Here is a 16105-nt window from a genome sequence, read left to right as displayed (position 1 = left end):
GTGCTGCGAAGTATAAAGTGAAGTACCTAAGTCCACTAATTCAAAATGAGTTCATTCATGTACTTTCATCACATTTGGAGAAGACGTTGCTAGATGAGATTGCTGAAAAACCATTCTATTCAATTCTCATGGACACAACGCAAGACATTTCTAAGTGTGATCAGATGAGTGAAGTTTTTAGATATGTCACTGTAAATAAAGATGAGGGTGGCAGACCAGTAGAAGTACTAATTAAAGAGACGTTTCTTGGATTTAGACGTATCACTGATCAAAGTGCCTTGGGGATGTCTAATGAAATTCTGAATGGTTTACAGCAAAAAAAATTTGATGTGTCAAAATGTGTTGGCCAAGGGTACGATGGAGCTGCATCGATGAGTGGCATCTACAATGGTGTCCAAGCTAAAATTAAAAAGGTATCAGAAAATGCTTTGTATGTCCATTGTGCATCCCATAATCTGAACTTGGTTGTGAATGACGTTGTAGCAGAAATTCAAGATGTTCAAAAGTTCTTTGACGTCTTGCAGAAGTTGTACACTTTTTTAGCAGCAAGCATTAAGCGGTGGAGTCTTCTAGAACCGTACCTTGAATTTAAAAGCATTCATGTACAGGATCATCCTAATGTTACATTGAAGAAATTGTGTCCTACTCGATGGGCTAGTAGGTTTGATGCTGTATTGGCAGTGAAGTGTCGATTTGTTACAGTAATGAAGGCACTAACAAAAATTATTTTGGAAGGAAAACCAGATGAAAAAGCTGAGGCTAAGGGCCTGAAAAAAGCTATGGAATCTTTTGAATTTGTTTTCATCCTTGTTATTTGGTACAAGGTCCTGAAATCAGTTCAAGCAACTTCAAAGTCTCTTCAGGCAAAAGATACAGACTTGTCAAAAAGTGTAAACTTTCTGGCACAGGCTACCAATGACATGACTGAACTAAGAAAGAATTATCAGCCAACCAAGGAGGAAGCTGTGACATTAGCAAAAACTTGGAAGATTGATGCCAGTTTTTACAGAAAACGCTTACGCGCTGTGTCAAAACACTTTGATGATTTGGCCAAACATGAGCCCTTCAAAGATCCTGAGGATGCTTTTAGAGTTAACGTGTTCTATGCCACACTTGATGTAGTTACTGCACAGCTTAAAAACAGGTTTAAAGGCATGAAGGAAGTTGTAGACAGGTTTGGCATTCTTATACCTGCCAACTTGTTGAAGGCTACAGATGAAGAAGTTGTAAGGTCGGCAAATAAGATTGTGACATTTTATCCAAATTTTTTGTCAAGCTCACTAGCCAAAGAGTTGCTAACCTTGAAAACTGCATTAAAAGTGGACATTCAGAAGTTAAAAAACATAGCTGATTTTGCACATATGCTGATCGTGGAAAACTGTTCTATTGCAAGCAGCTTTTGTAACATATGCACAGCTTTACTTTTGTTCTTGACCATACCAGTCACAGTGGCTTCATGTGAGAGATCATTCTCTAAACTCAAATTAATCAAGAATTACCTTCGAAGCACAATGTCTCAGGAGCGGCTGAAATGTCTTTCAATCCTAAGCATCGAATGTGACGCGGCTAGAAAAATTAACATGGAGAAAGTTATCGATGACTTTGCTGAAGCTAAATCACGGAAACAGAAATTCAGATAGCTCCAAAAAATCAAGTTTAACTGAAGGAAATGTGTAGCAGTGCATAAGTAAAATTTATTTTACTAATTTCAGAAAGTGTTCTGAATCAGCTGATCGGATCACTGCTGCAGGGGGAAGCCACTACTGGCAGCATTAAGGCAGAGACTCCCCTATACACTGAAAAAAAGGATTTTGACTTGTCTAAATACTCGCTGCTTTTAAGTAGGTATACTCAACCCACCTGATGGTAAGCTTGCACAAAATTTCCACTAGTGGAGAAAAAAAGCGCTGGTATTTGGACAAATGTAACAGTTTAATAATCTGTATAATACATACATATTTAAAAAAAAAAAGTTACATTAAAAAATATATTTAATTACTACCCGTAAAATAGGAATAAAGTCCCAAAATTAAGGAGCACTTACTAAATTGGTCCACTGCAAATTTAAGCACTTGTGGAGAATGATAATTATTATCATAAGTGTCCAGCAGAGAGAAAATGCCTTATATTTATTTAAAAGGTGCAGGGACACTTTACCCATCCACGGATGCAGTCCTCCCGGCCGGTGGTAATCCATCCTTTAATCGCGGTATTATCCAGAGGAGGATTTTATTGGTGACAAAGGTGGTATGGGGACTTGTCTCCCCAAGCTGTACAGCGTCAGTCTGCAGCTGAGTTGTGGCAGAGTTGCAAAGACACGCTGAATGCTCCCGTCGGCACACCACACCACTGTAAGGTGCAATATGATAAAAAAAAATTGGCTGGATTCTCCCAGAACAACGTGACCAAATTAATTACCGGATGGTGTATAACAGGTCAAATTGACATGTTTCTCCGCCTATGACCAGTCTCAGTGGCTTCCTCAGAATGAAATGAATGGTAATGTTAAAAGTAAATCCTTCTAAACGTATTTCACTCCATTGCCATGTGCGCTTCCTGTGCGTTCCAAGCCTCACTCTCCCTTATAGAGGACCTTTTTAGGGAATTATTTTGTAACAAGTTCTGAATGACATAGTGTGTAACTACACACACATCACTTCTCTTACCAGGTACCCTTTTCAGTGTGTGGGTCTAAGTTCCTGTGGCACATTTGGTCTCTGCAATGCAAATACCGCACACAGGATATGGCACCCACACTCGCTCTATTTCCAAAAGCATTGTCTGCGATCACTCTCTTCCCTCCCTCTGCTCAGTGAAGAGAGGCCGCAGAGGTGATTTCTGACTCTTATGCGCCCTACACACTGGGTGACCATACTGAAAAATATTAACAATCTTGTTCATATCTTTCAGTGTGGAGGCAGCAACGATGAACGATGCGCGGCCCCACGCTTGTTCATTGTTGCTGCACCGTCTCTTGTGCTTGCAGGGCAATATGGACAATCTCGTCCATATTTGCCTGCACTGCTATGGTGACGTGGGAGTGTGGCAGCTCGGCGGCGGATCGCAAGTGTGTAGGGCCCATAACTCTAGGACACCATTGTAGATGCTACTCATCGATGCCTCTCATTACGGATATACTTGCTATCTAACTTGGAGCAAGCTATGGCACAAATCTGTGTAACTGCACAGTATTTAATGGTTATAAGATTACCATTACTTTAGTAGCAATTGCATTATCCTCAGGTTTCTCAGGATTCACTACACCACCTCACAGGTGCCGGCAGATGCAGCATTGCATCATTCAGGATTCATTAAGATTATGCAGTTACTAATGCTGCAGCTGCATTATCCTTGGCTTTCTCAGTATTGTTTCACTGTACACAACCTCACAGGTGCTTGTAAACAGCATTGCATCATTCAGGATTCATTACATGTGCATGACAGGTTTTCTGAGCAATATTGATATTGTGCAGACCCTTACAGGACCATTTTTAGTATTAAAATAATTCAGAGTTACTTATGCTGCAGCTGCACTCTTTAGGTTTCTCAGTATTGTTAGTTTTGTGTGTGATGCTAACACTGTTTATATGTACAATCTGCTGCTTACAGAATTAATAAGCAAATATACTCATTCTTACATATGTTTCATTGCTGGACACTTTTGGTCTCTGAGGTGATATTTGAAGTCCGCAGATAACCCATGACAGTATTACCTTGCTATTGTTGCACCCACATTGTGCATTCAATATTGTTTACAGTATTTTTTTTTTTTGGAGACGGATCCCTTTAAAACTGCTGACTGCGCATAAGGGTACAAGTGGACTTATTGGTACTCATTGGGCCGGATGTAATGCAGTGTGAAATGGCTGGAGCTGCGAGATTACGGCCAAACTCATATTTTTTTTTATTTTTTTTATAAAGCTTCAATCATTTACTAAGCAAAACAAACCTGGTTTCATCTTGTAAATGTTGGCTTCTTTAAAAAGAACTTACGATTACGGGCGGAATCTTGGAGCTGTGGCCATTTCACACAGCATTACATCCGGCCCATTGTCTGAGCAAACTATTTATACTGTAATTGTGTTGCTGATGTATTTATGAGTCGACTTGCTAAGATATAATTTTGTAACACATTCTTTACAGTACTCATTTGAGAATGACAGAACCCTGGTGTTTTGTATTGTAAAATTTTATTTTGAAAAACAAATTAAATATGGCTAATCGCAAACATTGTTTTCCTGTTTTTTTGTTTTGTTTTTTTTTCTCCCTGCACCACCCCCCCAAAAATGGGGGGGGGGGGGGCGCCAGAAACTTTTTTGGCTTGGGGGAGCAAAATTTCTAGTTACGCCACTGCTTCTCAGTGACCATCTACACCTGTATTTCGTGACCACCGTTCATCTCTTCCAATGGCTGCCCGCCCCTAGTAGTATGCCGAGTACTCCTTTGCTTTCTTTCATCCAGGCTGTAATGTGGAGGGGCATCTCTAGAGAGGAGGGGACCCGTGTGCAGACTCAGTGTGTGGGCCCCCTCCTCTCCCGTAGCCGTCGCACCGCTGCTAGCGCTCTGAGCGCTGTAGTCTCTGGCACAGTGCCAGAGTCTACAGAGCATGCGCAGGACTCAAAAAAATGGCCGCCATGCCATTTTTTTCAGAGTCCTGGGCATGCGCTGTAAACTCTGGCACTGTGCCAGAGTCTCTAGTGGTCAGTGCGCTAGCAGCGGCGCGACGGCTACGGGAGAGGAGGGGGCCCACACACGGTCAGCGATGGACTCTGGAAAGGTAAGTATAGGAGAAATGGGTGCAGTGTGTGCTGTGTGGGCCCCCTCAGGACTCAGGGGCCCGTGTGCGCCGCACACACTGCACCCATTATAGAAACGCCAATGTTAGTGTGTACTGAGAACTGTGTTGCTAATTGTTACTTGTGCTAGTTTTAGTTTTTTTGTTTCTGTAAGTTCTGTGTACCCTGTATTGTTCTAATGTGTGACGTATGTAAGGCGGTGTGAAATACTTGTGGTGCCTTATAAATAAAATATAATAATAATAATAATAATAATGTGCTACTGTCGCAATGTCCACACAGAGCAATGTTTTGTGGGCGGTAATGGGGTGTGGAAGCAAGAACACCGGCATGTCAGGATCATTTTCAGGGAATGTATCATTTGCTGACTGTGATCCAGTGTGCAAGAATCTTGTTTCCTGCATCTAAGTCGCGGTGGTCGTTTTGAGTGACTATAGACTTAAGGGGCCTGCACACTCAGCGATAATTGCAATTTTGATGATGAGCGATCTGAATTTGCTTGCATTGCAGGCAATGGAGAACCAACGGGGCCGTGCATCGTTCATCGTTGGTGCATACACACTAAGCAATATGAACGATTTCCCATTCATTACTGAACGAGATGGTTCATATTGCCCAAACATTGGCGAGTGTGTATGGCCCATTACTCTAGGGGTCAATGTTTTCCAGATTTGCGATGATGCAGCGAATGTGTACACAGTTGGGCATTGCGGTACAAATCCCAATGACTGTAACATTAATATAACTTCTCACATCCTCTAAGACAAAATATAGTGTGTGTATATATATATATATATTGTCAAAGTCGAAAAATATCATGATGCATATCCCTTGTACTAACCCCTCATGCACATGCACGCTGCTCGTGCAACTGGTCCCCCGTGCGTACACATACCCGCAAGTTGCGTAAGAGACGCTCCAGCGACTCTTGCGCATGATATGTGTATTTACGGCGGAGTTTGTGAGCGTGTAGCGTGCGACTCGAACGTAGCATATTTAACCCAAATAGTGCATTTTGTAGATAATATTCCCCTAGACCATGTCAGCGAGTATGATTAGTTTAAACGGTTCCTGGACAGAGAGATTCCTCTTTGCATGATAGGAAGGGTCAGATAAAGGTTGAAAGGTGGTGTCTAGTATCCAGCTGTAGGGTATTTTAAGGGTAACATTCCAGTGTTAGTTAGGAAAGGATCGCTCGCTCCTGAGTATAGTTATGTACAGAAGTAGATTATGAACATTAACTGTATTTGCTGTAAATTACACATGCGGCGGGAATCCTGAGGATACCTCCCACCAGAGGAGTTGGGGAAAGACACAGCCCACCTGTTCAAATCCACCTATGACCTTTGCTGTAATGTAGAGACACATCCCTGTGTCCAATGAACAATGAGATTACAGGGACCATTGTATTGTGAATGTATGTTGTGTATATAAAGACCACTGTTGCCTGGCCAGCCTCAAGACTCTGAAGGCTGTCTACCTGAATAGCTGAGGACTGGATCCAGGTCGTGCTTGTGAACGATTTTCCACGTATGTATATTCTCTGTAGCCATCATTATTCTCTGTTATTCTGTAATATTTCCTTGTTAGCTTGTAGTCTATAACTTGTATCTGTTTTCCCCTTTTTCTCTGAATAATCCACTGCGGTGTTAGAGCCCTGTGGTTTACCAAAACCCGGTGTTGTGTTTTCATTTTCCTGCAAAGGGCTTTCTTAGCGTCTTAATCGCTATAACAGCATAAGCATTGTTAAGGTTTTTAGGCGTTACATCGTTACAGTATTTGACTACTAAGGTTTAGAGTATAAGCATATCCTTACATTGGTTTATTAACAAGGTTTACTGTATATCATTCTGTGAGCATCCGTGCCGCTCGTGTCTCATGTCCACGGCGCAGCGTCTGCTACGCTAATAGCGTAGTAGTACGGTACTCAGTACGCCAATAGCGTGCTTGGTACAAAGCGTGAATCCATGAGCGTACGTGCCGCTCGTGCGTCGCGCCCACGGCTTAGCATCTGCTACGCTAAGTGCGTACCCATACGGTACTCAGTGCGCAAATAGCGTACTTAGTCCGTAGTGTGTGTAATAAGTCTAGCGGCCATAGCGGCTCCACGGTAATAGTATATAGCTTTATGTTTTAAGGTAATATTTGACATTATCAATATATAGTATTCCCGTAGGCTAGAGTTTAGCGCAAATCGTCACACATATGGTCATACTGCCAACTGTTCTTCCATCTATAGCTGTAAGCTGCACTCATTAGTATTGCAGCTACACAACTGGAGGCAATAGACCAGGCTTTCCTTCTTCATATGACACTCCGATGACACTTCTGTTAGGCGAGTCTTTTCTATGCATGTGCAAGGTATCTGCATAGTTGAATACCAATTTGACGGATGGAGAGATCTGGCCATGCATATAGCAAACTTGCCGCTCTTGTACGTCAAGGTTTTTAGGCATGATGTGGCACACGTGTAGTCTACAGATATTCATGGGATATTCATAGGTGTCCACTTTTGGACTCTAGTCTAACACAGGATCAGGCCTGTTGTTATTAATTAAACATAAAATATGTGCTTCACCTTAGAAAAATGAGGCTTTAGCTAAATAAGGATGGTGCTGAGATGTTAGAATCCTTTGGCTATGGTGACTGTACACTTGAAGACATTGTAGGTCAGATTCAGAGGAGGATGCTGGGTCAATGTTGGACACAAGTGGACAATGCTTTCAGTCTGTACATGCATCCGATTTGCCTTGCGCTTGCATCCCAACAGTTAGGGACAGGAGTCGCAGAATGAATTTGGATGCATTTCCCTACAATTCCGGTTGGAGTTCCCGGGATATAACATGGGCTTGTCTAGCCAGATGCAGTCATGTCTCAGCCATTGAATGCAGCTTTTGCTACAGTTGCATTGGCACTGACAGCCATTTTTATATATACATTATATGCCTCTACAGGGCGACTGCAATGTCCATGGTGCGTCTCTCTACACACAGCAGTGGACTAGTGCCACAGCTGGTCTTCAAAAATGAAGACCCAATGTTCAGAGCTGGCTGCAGTGGTGCATCTGACTGGGCATCTTCAAAGCTGCCATGAGAAAAGTCAGGCTTCGGTATAAAGGTAACATGGCAACACAACATCGTGAATATTGGGCCACTAAAAAGGTGTGACTGCACTTTTTGTCCCAGACACTGCCATGTTGTCCCTGCCCAATTCTTCTTCCATTTTTAACCATGTCTTCTCAATACATCATTTCCCTCAATCATGACATTTGTAGATCTCAGCTCCAAAGGTTTTTCCAAGTGTCATTACTGTATGAAAAAGTAATGGTGAGCAATGGTAATAAGAGGGGAGGGTACTAATTACCCAGACCTGGGCTTGTTGAAGGGGCCTGAGTCTGTGCTCCCCCCTCTTACCTGTCAGCCAGCTGTTACCCTTTCTCCCCAGCCCATGCTGCTCTGTGCTGGGCTATTGTGGGTACAGGGGGGCTTCTGCCATTGAGACCAGCAGTCTCCTCTGCCTGCAGGTGGTGTTAGTGATTGCTTTGATAGCATCCCCATACCTGGATCTGCCCCTTGCTGGGGGGGGGTGGGGGGCATATTTTCCCTCTGCGTAGGTCGGTGCTGCTCCACAGTGCATAAACACTGTTTTTTTTTTTAAAGGGTGTGTGGCCACACTTCCATGATTAGGCCATGACCCCAACTTTATCGGGACCCGGCCAATCTCTCTACAGCTTTGTTATCTGTAGACTGCACTGATCACCAGGTCCTTTTTGTAGGAACTCTAATTATACATATATGGGGGGGATTCAGGTTTTCCTACGACTTTTCTAAAACTTTTTCTTACAGGCTTAATGAATACAATTGCACAAATCAAATAATTTTTTTGCATTTATTTTAGTTTTAATGTACATATTAGTGAGCAGTTACCAAATATAACCCCAAAGTAATAAACCATTGAAATATGGTAGTCAAAAAACATTATTCAAATAAGTCTTTGAAAATATAATTTAATTTCATTTCACTCTCATACTGTATCACAAATGAAATTATTTTTTGTGTATCGAAATATACAAAGTTTTTAGATATCTAAAGGGACTTGTTGTTGAAGGATAAGAAAATACTTCAACAGGGTATCTGAATTAATTACCATTTTTATTGTGATAAGTAATTGAAACATTTATGTAAACACAACATCCCAAGCTGTTTGAACATATTTTTAATGTTCCCGTTTTCTCGTGCTGCATAAATCTTGTGCAGATCTATTCCTTAGACCACAAACTTGTTATGGAAATCAGTAAAAGTGAACCAAGGGTTCTAAAAAGACAGATGCTGAATGAAGACGCGTGCACAAGGTATTCCTATAAAACGTTTGCTTGTTTGGGCTTAGGCAAGTGTCTCCAAGTGCCCTGATGGTTTATTGATGGTCATCACAAAATAACGATGCAGAAGCACCATGCAAGAAACAATTTGTGGAATGAAGTCAAAGCTTTAAATCACACTGCTTGAGCAATAAAAATACAGAACTCAGTGTGAGGCAGGTTTTATGCACCGTCTGTGGAAACCTGAGGATATTTCAGTTTGCAGTTCTCACAAAGAGCTGAGTTAGTTCAAGAGTTTTCTTAAGCTAATTCTTTGAAAACATTTTTTAGATTTTTCAGAGTGCCAACTGGATTCAGTGTGTGAAAAGTGGAAATAAAAACTCTCATTTTGATTTATTTTAGTTTTATTTAATGGCTGTTACCTCCCATTTTTACTCATCAGTATTGAACAATAAACATACTGGAAGATACAACTAATAACCTAAAGTAAACAACTACAACTAAAGCTTGTAATAATGATTAAATTAGAAATAGAATGGAATATGGTAACTCATAGTGGAAGCGGACGTCTGCAGACTGTGCAGGTGGAAATTGGGTGGCAAACGCCCGGAAAAGACCCATCTAATGGAAATGTCTTGAGAGTATCGCGGGCATCTAGTCAGACTTCTCTACTAGTTTGAGGTGTGTATTACAGAAAGGGATGCTTGTTTCAGATGCATTTTAGATTTTTGTTGCTTGCCTTCTGACAGCTAATGCCATCTTCTCATGCCATTAGCTATTATTGCCTTTGGGTCAGTCTCCGTTTATGACCACTTGTACATACGTGACTATGGTAGGGCTACAGTAGGATGCTCCGGGTGCTCAACATCTTACTGGTCCTGACAGCCCTGCACCCACATAGTTAAGTCATGACATCACATGTAAAGTGGGCCAGTACAGGAGTCATTATTGCTCTTATTATGACCCTGCGTTTATATGAGGCAGGAGACACATAGTGAATAGCACTTTATATGTCTATGTGTTTTACTAAATAGTCTTAGAGAGCATTTACAATTAGAGCTTAAATGAATTGTTACCCAGATGGGGTACATACAATATTCTGGTGGATAGGATGCCAGCGGTCATATGATCAATGCCTGCATCCTAAAGCAGAGAATCCAGGCAGGGGTCGGGTCTGTATGTTTACCCTCCCCCTTAGCCCCCTAACCATCCTTTCCCACTACCTAACCCTTTCCTTTTTGCCTGCAGCTTAACCCTAACCTAAAACTAACTCCACTTCCCGCAGCCTAAACCAAATCGTCGCTTCCTCACAGCCTAAACCTAATACTCCCCAACCCCCGTGCAGCATACCAATAAGAAGTCCCAGCAGAGGTTGAACAGTATTCCAGCGATGGGATGCCGGTGTCAGTACTATGAGCAGTGTCGGGATTCTGGTGTTGGCATTCCGACTGCCAGAATGCAAATGCCAGTATCCTGGATGAATCTCCCCAAACATCTAGTTATATTTGCAATACCATACTACCTCTTGTAAATGTCTTCTTTAACCACTGGGCATACAATATTTGCCTCCTCTTCCAGATTGTCCAGGAGATTCCAATTTTTCAAAGAGTCAGCATGGTCTGGATCCTAAGAGAGACAGAGGGAAGCATGGACATTCTCTTAATAGGAAGGAAAGAAAGAAAGAAAGAAAGAAAGAAAGAAAGAAAGAAAGAGAAAGAAAGAGAGGGAGGAGATTGTCGGGTAGAGTGGGAGATGTCATCATGGGCCATGCACGTCCAAAACAATGTAATTAAATATATCACAAGGAGGAGCATCATCCCCCTCAGTAGTTCTGCAAAGAGGAACAATATCCCCCTTAGCAGCACTTTCATTGCCAGGAGCAGAGCCGTTTCTTAGGGTGGGCAAGGCATGCATTAGCACGGGGCACCCGCCACGGCTCTTGCTTGCTCAGTTTGTGCTCCCCCTCCTCCCTGTTATTACTACTCTGCTCGGGGGGCAGAGTTTTGTGTAATGACGCAAACGCGTAATTGCTGTGTGGTATTATGCACATAAGGGCATTAATAATTATGTTTATAAGGACATTAATAATGTGCGCATATGTGTAAGGGGCATTTCTGTGAGGTAGAGAAAGAAAAACTACCAAGGTAATAGGCCCGGCGCAAGTGAAATGAGATGCTTGACCTATAAGCTGCTGACTATAGGAGTAGTTAGTCCCTAGGAAATGATAGACTAAAGAATATATACAGCGCTAATAACTGGATATGGTATAAGTATTTTTAATACAGGTTGAGTATCCCATATCCAAATATTCCGAAATACGGAATATTCCGAAATACGGACTTTTTTGAACGAGAGTGAGATAGTGAAAACTTTGTTTTTTGATGGCTCAATGTACACAAACTTTGTTTAATACACAAAGTTATTAAAAATATTGTATTAAATGACCTTCAGGCTGTGTGTATAAGTTGTATATGAAACATAAATGAATTGTGTGAATGTAGACACACTTTGTTTAATGCACAAAGTTATAAAAAATATTGGCTAAAATGACCCTCAGGCTGTGTGTATAAGGTGTATATGTAACATAAATGCATTCTGTGCTTAGACTTAGGTCCCATCACCATAATATCTCATTATGGTATGCAATTATTCCAAAATACGGAAAAATCCGATATCCAAAATACCTCTGGTCCCAAGCATTTTGGATAAGGGATACTCAACCTGTATACACTTAAAAATTGTTGCAACATGTTAAACAGTTAAAATAAAATTCAAATTAATAGGGCAAGCACAGCAAAATGAATAGGATATTACCACATATGGAAGCTGGACGTTTTCATATATATAATGTCCCTGGAAATATACCACATGTATTTGAAGCTGTAAAATTGTCCACAGTGAAGTTTGAAAAAGACCTTTGTATGCTTGATTCTGGACAGGAATTAGTATATATATACACACACACACACACACACACACACACACACACACACACACACACACACACATATATATATACATATATATACAAACTGAAAATTCAGCACTCACCATAGCAAGCTCACTTATCCTCACCACATCAATAAATAAATGATGGGGGTTTAGTTAGTGAATTGGCCAATGCACAGAAGCCTGCAAACCGATCGCCAAGGTACCCCACCTTCTTGCAGGTCCTACACTATCATAGAGTGTTAAAACCTGGCAACTGTTTCACACATAATATAACTGAAAATATGACTACTTGTTTTAATGTGTACCTGCCACACACTTTATGGCTTTTAAAGGTACACTAGTCACCTGACACTGGCTGATAAATTACTAAGGAACAGCTGACACATGAGTGGTAAGTGCAGTCACGTGCCCCGCTTCTGGGGTGGCGAGTGCTGTGGTTTTATATCTGTTTATATATATATATATATATATATATATATTCTATAAAATAAAAATGTTAGAGAAATAATCCACAATATGAATATCTGGTATGGATAAAATACTGTAGGACTATAGAGCCCATCACATAGCAAAGTTTCTTAGTAAATAGCCTGACTGTTCATGTATATGATGAAAATGTGCACGGTATAAGGTCACATTCATTCTAAAAATACTACTGTACAAGAAGATTTTCTGTTTGAAAGTCTGCACAGCACCATATTCTCTAATGGATTCTTGTTATTCCTCAATATCGTATTAATTCCTCTTAGACTACTGCAAACTCCAGGAGGTTTGATCACTGTACTGTGATTGCCATTAGCGATTGTTATCGGCCATTAACTTGAATGCTTGCTAACAATGTAAAATGGTCCCTGTACTTTAGTAGATAAACCCACAAGATATGAATTCATAAAGAGGTGATTTTCTACTGAACGAAGACAATGTTGGAAAATAAATGACATCGCTATTAGTACTTATACATTAGGGCTGAACAGAAAGCATTGAATGCATGAAAAGAAATAAAAATAAGGTACTTGTTTCTCATAGTCTCTTTGTGAATTAAGATCCATTTGCATGGTGGTTCCTTGACGTGTGCTGTAATTACTTGGATATGAAGAATTTATATTGATCCAGACAACAGAAGATATATTGTAGACTGTAATTGTTTCTATAAAACTTTGACTGGAGAGATCAGATTGGGGGCAGCTGGCACTTGTGTATCTATAATGGGTGCAGTTTGTGCGGTATAGGACCTGTTGCTGCTTAAAATTATGTAAGGGCATATGGGAGGTATGATAGTACCAAACAGAAGGAACCACCCCATTTATTTTGTATTTTTATAAGGTATATACTGAACTACCTAGCTGGGATTCAGTATTTAATTTATTATATGGTGGTCACTGTTATGTTCTCTGTATTATATGGCAGTCATTGTGATGTTCTCTGTATTATATGTCAGTCACAGTGATGCTAGCTTAATTATTTGGTGGTCATTGTGATGTTTTATTGCAATATATGAAGGTCATTATGGTGTTCTCTGAATGATATGTGATGTTCTCTGTATTATATGATGGTTATAATGCTCTCTTTATTGTATAGCAGTCACTGTGATGCTCTCTGTATTGTTTAATGGTTCTTTGATGTGCTCTGCCTTATATGGCAGTCATTGTGATGTTCTTTGTATTATATGGCAGTCACTGTGATGTTCTCTGTGGTAAATAAGGTAGTGTAGTGCAAGCGGCAATACTTGTAAGTATGTCTTTAGCAGGGGCGCCGACAGCTGTACCGAGCCCAGGTAATAGGAGGGGGGCATGGCCAATGCAGGGAGGTGTAGCCAGCCGCCTTTCTTTGTAAATATAAAAAAATGTGAGTAATTGTGTGGCAGCAAAGCATGGGGGGGGGGGTGCTGCACAGGAACTGATGGACGCAGGTGGTGGGAGGGTGCTTTTTATCACCCTCCCCTCCCCAAACATATCACACAACCAGGGAGAGAGAGGAGTGACTGCTTCTGCAGCTGTCTCTCTTGCCAGTGCAGCACACTGCAGCATGTATGCTATGCTAACATGAGAGGCTGCTGCTGCAGCAGCAGTCACTCCTCTCTCTCCCAACTCCAGGTGCCGGCATTATCTAGAGCCTACAAAGGGGAAGGGGGGCACACAGTGGGAATTGCATCACTGCGATGTAACCGCATCTCCCGGCCAGCGCACACACAGAATGGCCCTGCGTGTGTGCGCTTGCCCAAAAGTTTGGGAAATGCGATCGCATCAGCAATCGAAACTAAATAAGACTGATGTGCACAAAGAACTAACTGTAATGCAAAACACTATTATGTTAGAGGTTTTTTTTATTTACTCTTAAATTCATGTATATTTATTAATAAAAAATTGTATTTGTGTTAAAGTTGTTTAATAATTTAGGGTGGCAAACTGCTCCCTCTCACATGCCAGTTATATCTGTTTTGTTTTCCAAATATCTCCAAGCCTGGTTTAGTCATTAAATAATTAACACAGCCTTATAGAGAACTGTCCTTCCACTGCCAGATCCTTAATCACTTCACAGCCCCTAAAAGTAAATAGGGTTAAATATAAATTATTTAAGGACAAGGTCTGCTTTCTCATTCAGCGAGATATTTTACTCCTTGTTTTGTCCCTATTCATTATACTTCTGAGGGTTCCTCATTACTGGCAACAGAGTTGACAAATAGCTCTATGATCAATGTATACTAATTAAGATGTTTGATTTAATCTCCCCAGATTTCAATTTGTAAAGAATAAGCATTTCTTCTTGTGTAATTATCTTGACATTTCTAAAAGGCCCAGAAGAATTTCCTGCTGGCATCCTTGTTTCCAAACTTAAAGGTTTTATATTTTATATTTCAAATATTACTCAGTGTATATACACAGTAGGTCCATTAGGTCATACTATATAAAAATAATAATAGACGAAACTTAATTGATGAAACATGCTCTTGCATTTTGGCTTCACGGAGCTAAGGTAATGAATGTATTTCACGTCTGTGTTTTTTGTATTTCAATTCACTGATTCAGTTTGTAAACAGATGTAGCCACTCTCATTGCACAGTCACATGGACATAACGCAATTATAACGCAATAAACATACACATTATTGGCCCTCATTCCGAGTTTATAGCTCGCTAGCTGCTTTTAGCAGCAGTGCAAACGCTAGGCCGCCACCCTCTGGGAGTGTATCTTAGCTTAGCAGAAGTGCGAACGAAAGCTTAGCAGAACTGCTCGTAAACATTTTCATGCAGTTTCTGAGCAGCTCCAAACCTACGCCTACCTTGCGATCACTTCAGTCAGTTTAGTTACTGCTTTGACGTCACAAACACGCCCTGCGTTCGGCCAGCCACTCCCCAGTTTCCTCAGGCATGCCTGCGTTTTTACCTGTCACGCCTGCGTTTTTTAGCACACTCCCTGAAAACGGCCAGTTACTACCACCCAGAAACACCCACTTCCTGTCAATCACTCACCGATCAACAGAGCGACAGAAAAGCGTCACTCGACCTTGTGTAAAAACTGCATAGTTTTGTGTGAAAGTACTTAGGCACGTGCATACTGCGGCCCGTACGCATGTGCAGAAATGACGCTTTTTCACCTAATCGCCACGCTGCGACCGAAAGCAGCTAGCGATCAACTTGGAATGAGGGCCTTTGTCAGTAATAGTTCAAGTATAACGTCAAGGAATTATGAAGGATCAATTCAGTGGTTAGTTAAATGCCTATATCTGCATACTATATCCAATGTTCCAATTCAGGTTCAACCAGACATCTTTGTCATGGGGTGTCTATTTCCAATACACACGTTTATCATGTTTACAGTTTGTTTTTGCACCCACAGACAGGGATTCTATTTTCTCACTGTATTTTTTAGTCAGCTGGAATGGACCATGGTTACCGGCCGCACACGCACACTTGACGTCTCACGGAAGCGCTGGTCCGGAAGTTTTACTTCCCCAGCCCCCGGACACCAGCTGTACATTCGGCGGGTTCCTTTACCTTTCCTCTTCTTTATACGGTAAGATCAAATTATTAATCACTGTT

Source organism: Pseudophryne corroboree, chromosome 12 (assembly GCF_028390025.1).
Source record: "Pseudophryne corroboree isolate aPseCor3 chromosome 12, aPseCor3.hap2, whole genome shotgun sequence".
NCBI classification, from domain to species: Eukaryota; Metazoa; Chordata; class Amphibia; order Anura; family Myobatrachidae; genus Pseudophryne; species Pseudophryne corroboree.
Note: the sequence above shows the minus strand (reverse complement) of the source record.